Source organism: Morus notabilis, unplaced genomic scaffold (genome assembly GCF_000414095.1).
Source record: "Morus notabilis unplaced genomic scaffold, ASM41409v2 Scaffold979, whole genome shotgun sequence".
Lineage (NCBI taxonomy): Eukaryota > Viridiplantae > Streptophyta > Magnoliopsida > Rosales > Moraceae > Morus > Morus notabilis.
In genome coordinates, this window is record NW_010360739.1 from 148,740 (window position 1) to 153,884 (window position 5,145).

The following is a 5,145-nucleotide window of genomic DNA, read 5'->3' on the forward strand; positions in this document are numbered from 1 at the left end:
TGGCCCAGAAGCGAATGATCAAATACTTTCGCTTTCAAGTGGTTCACACTTCTCATGTCGAAGTTATCCTGGTTATGTGGTGAACGGTGTTAAGTTTCTGACACGCAATCGGGATATGAATCGAAGTACTCAAAATAATGGTGTTTGTGTTCGCGGACCTGATAACCAAATGTTTTATGGAGTGTTGGAGGATATTTATGAACTGTCCTACTTGAATGAAAATTCTGTTATGCTTTTTAAATGTCTGTGGTTTAACACTCGTCCGGGGAAGAAAATGATTCAGCACTACAAAAATAGAATAAGTGTTTTTGTTAAAGACACATGGTATGAAAATAAACCTTTCATACTTGCATCTCAAGCAGAGTAAGTTTTTTACGTAGACGATTTCTTTAACGGTCCAAACTGGAAGGTTGTAGAACACTTTAGACATCGACATATTTGGGACATTCCAGAAACTGACATTGATGACGTGATGATAGTCCTGGATACGGAGTCTACAAATATTGAGTTAGTAGTGGAACTACCAGAGATTGACTCATTTGTATTGAATCGAGATGATGTATCGTCTAATGTTGTCACTACCAATGTTGATGCAATTATGAAAGATAAGTCTCCCGTAGTTGATGATTTTATTAATGACGAAGACGATGAAACTTTAGAGGAGTACGTTGAAGAGGAAGTCATCGAATCTGAAGATGACAATCAACAATGTAGCAGCGACGATGAGTAGAACTACAGAATAGTAATCTTTGTCATTTTTCTCAGATTTCATTTTAATATTATGATCTTCTGTGAATTTATAAATATTGTTATTAATATGAACTTGTTCACATACATTGATAGCTGGTACGTTAGCGACTTGCGCTGGGTCTTCAGGGGGAGCGCAGCCTCCTCCCGGTCCTCATAGAGTCCCTGCATACTGTGAGTCTGGTATGTTATTCTGACTTTTTTTCTCGTTCTATCATATAGTAAATAAATGTAGTAGTACATGTTGATTTGAAATGCTTACATATGCTTATAGCACCTGAACCTCGACAACGTAGAGGTCGAGGTGGGGCAAAAGGTTATGAAATCGCCCAAAAGGTCCTTCAAGACGAAAAAATCACAATAGAATTTGATGAGGCGGGAGGTACTTGGAAGGCACTTGGTAAATATGGTGCCTGGTTTGATAGTGCAGTTTGTATTCATACTAGGGACATATGCGAGCCCTTCCACGATGCTTGGAAGGACATTAGCGAAGTGGACAAGAGGACAATTCAGAACCAGATGCTGGTATTTTTTTATTAAATAATTTGTATAGTTTATACTATAGTTAACAATGCGTTTTAACGATGTGAAACTGTTTTACAAGAACTGGTTTAACGTGGACTACAACTACAAGAACGGCATTCTGAGGTCCGTTGCTGATAGGGAGGCAGCAAAGTGCTACAAGGACTGGAAAAGTTCCCTGCATCGCCACTACAAACGCTATGGTAGAGAAAGTCTCCCGAGTAACATGAGAAATCAACTTCATTGGGATCGTTGTTGCGATAGGTTCTCCGGCGACAAATTTCAAGTAATTATAGATTTGTTAGAACTTGATGATTTTTTATACATAATTTCAAGTAACTATTACTTATTATAGTTAATCATAAACAGAAAATATCAGAGACAAATAAAACTAATCGCAGCAACCAAAAGTATCCAAGCTTACATGGTCGGATATCGTACTCTCAGCATTGCAATAAGAAGGTTAGTACTTATTTTTTGACTTCATTATCGTATTTATATGTTTGTGATTCTTGTTATGGGTGGCACATGTGCCAAAATCTTTTAAAGTTGTTTTTTTACAGGTTTTGATTTTTGGACCATATGAAACATAAGTCGTTATGCTGCCAAAATTTAGTTAGAATTTAAGAATTTTAACAAATGTAATTTATTTGACAGGCCAGTACGGAGACCCAAGAGCCGATGTCTGCCATAGATAATTGGGCGGACATGCATCATCGTGGGGACTCTTGGGTTAATACCCATGCAGAACATACTTTCGTAAGTATTTTTACTTTTCATATTAAATTTTTTTATATTGAAATAGTGGTTTTATAACACGTAAAAACAATTATAATGTCTTATTATGTAGAACGCCCTGGAGGAAGAGACACAAATGCAGAGAACACACACTACTTCAAGCTCGACTAGATGCCCCCTTGACGAGCATGGGGTTTTGGAGCAAGTTCTTGGCATGCGTAGAGCACATAAGATAGGAGTGGGTCCGACGCTCTCCCAAAAGCATTACTCTGGGGCTTCTCCTTCATCTGGTGGTTCACTCTCAGACGCAACATCATCGGCTCAACCTGACCCACGTGTGGATCATTATTTAAAGAAATCATACCGGGAACAAATGAAGATTTACGACAATCAGATGAAGATGTTAGAGTTGGTGTCTAAATTGCAACCCAACATCCAATTACCTACGATTGATCGTCCAGAACCAGTTGACCTAAACGCTCTTGATTTGCCTTCTTCAAATGATGACAGTCCTAATGATGATTCGGTTGTTGGCGATGCTACAAACTTAGATGATTAGTTTCGTTATATGTACTATTTTATTTTTCACATTATTTAGACTTTTATATTTTTTTGAACATTATATATGCACTTCATGTAGTATTCATAATATATTTTATAAATTTATTTAGATTTACTGTTTTTAATATGTATTTATATTTCACTTTTAATCTATCTTAAAAAATTATATTCAGTATGTAACATAATAATGTTTAATTAAAATTATTAAAAATTAATTAATTGCCATTTTTTAAAAATTATTAACAAAAATTATTTCAGTTTTTTGCGACGACTTTTTTAGACTTGTCGTCGTAAAAAAGTAAGATTATTTGTGTCGACATTTTTCAAAATGTCGTCGCAAAAAAGATCATATCACGAGAATTTTGCAACGGCGTATTAGCGACGCTTGTCGTCGCAAAAAAAAAGATGTCGTCGTAAAAACTTTTTTTGCGATGAATTATTTGCGATGACATATCTGCGACGACACGTCATTGTAAAAACTGTTATTTGCGACGACACTCGTGTTTTTGCGACGACAAAAAGTCATCGCAAAAACCCCTTTTTCTTGTAGTGAATATTTAGAGCAACCCGAGCCTAAGTTGTCCAAGAGGATGGGTTATGAATTGATTCTAGTAAAACTGTTTTAATGGTAGTTGATATGACATATAAGGACACTTGTGTTAAAATTTTGAAATAAATGGAGTAGAATCGAACCCGAAAACGTGATTTAGAGTTTAGAGGACCTTTACCTAAAAACTAGAAAAAAATGGAGAGCCCAAAGTGCTAAGTTACATTTGTAGAAGTTATGAATATTTAGGGGTTGTTTAGGATATTTTTTCACTATCCCAAATCAGAGAAAACCAAAGGATTAAACTCCTTAGAAGTTAGTTACCCGGTATGAGGTCTAAAATCGTAAAAGTTGTAAAACCGCAACCATTTTACAAATTAAGAAACCTTAAGTGAAATTGAGGTTTTAGATTTGTGTGAAAATGCTTCGTAGACCCAAATAACATGTTTGGAGTGAGTTAAGGACTTAGATTGGAGTCTTAAACTTGGTAGGCTCTTATAGGGGTAAAAGTGTCCATTTTTACCACCGTTAAGGGTAAAAGGGAAATTCAACCATACCCACTGTATTTCTACGACTTAGATCTATATAAGAGTTGATTTTACAATTAAATTTCAACTTAGAGATTTGGAGTCTAATGGGATCGGAATTAGGCCTCTAGAGGCCCAAATAGATAAAATTCTCTTTGTGTAAAAATGACCACTCTAAAGCCTTAAAGTTTGGGCCTAAGGCTCAAAACTAATTTTAGAATGGCCACAAGTTAAGAAAAAACCTTTATGGTTCCTTGAGTCCTATTTAACGACTCTTGTGTCGGCCTAAAAAGATGAACAGCTCCTTAGAATCCACATCTATGATGAAGTAAATTAATTTATTTATTTTGTAAATAAATAAATTAATTAATGAATCAAGAAAAAAATTTTCTTAAAAGAAAACTATTTGAATTCTTTTTTTAAAATAATTATTAAGTTAGGATTGACTTGATTATTTTGAACAACTTATTGTTATTTTAAGAAAGTGATTTATTTAAGTAATTATTAAAAAAACTATTTACTTACAATTAATTAATAATGATTTAAAATAATTGATTTTTAAAGGTCTTAGTTATAATGTAATAATTAATCATAATTAGTTTATAACTTAAGCATTTGTAATTAAATTTTTACTTAATTATATTTAAATAATAATAATTAAAGGTAATTTATATTTTAAGAACATCAATTATTAATTAATTAAGTATAATTAATTAATAATTAATCACGATTGCTTAATTATTTCTTCAATATTTTATTAAGATCTCTGATTAATTAATTAATTAATTGATAAATTAATTAAATGGTTAAAAAGGTACAGATTAAGAGTTAGATTTACTAAAATTAGGTAAAAGCATTTAAACGTCCTTAAATAGTTGGTCTATAAGAGTCAATCTTGGACCCTATTCTAATGATGAGAGTATTGTGAATCAGGATAAATAATTGGCTAACGATAGGCAAGCTAGCGTGATTGTGGACTGATTGCACACAAAATAAGTGAGTACAAACCTCACCTACAGCGTGAATGTGTTTCTAAAAGATATATTTGAAAATTTACCTTTTTGTATTGTGCAAATTTTCTATAGTATGAATGGTGAGTATGATGCAATGCATGCCCCTTTAAGGGAGTTATAATATTATTCTTTTGTGACATGAATGATCGATAGGTTAGATCGAGGGGAGAAGATAGATATTTGACAATTAAGGAAAAGATCCTAAGGAATAGGACGATGCATATTTGCAAGAAATTGCGGCGAAAATCATTAACTAAGGAAACCACCAAGTAATGAAAATATTAAATGAGAAGAAAGTACTTGGGTTTATCTTAATTTTTGAGGACGAAAATTTTGTAAGGAGGGTAGATTGTAAAACCCGAGAAACTTGTTGTGAAGAATCGTAACGCAAGTATACACTATTGCAATCAAGTAATATAATAGTGAATAAGAGTATCGTCCCACAAGGATTATTGTTTACTAATTACCGAAATTATATTAACCCCAATTT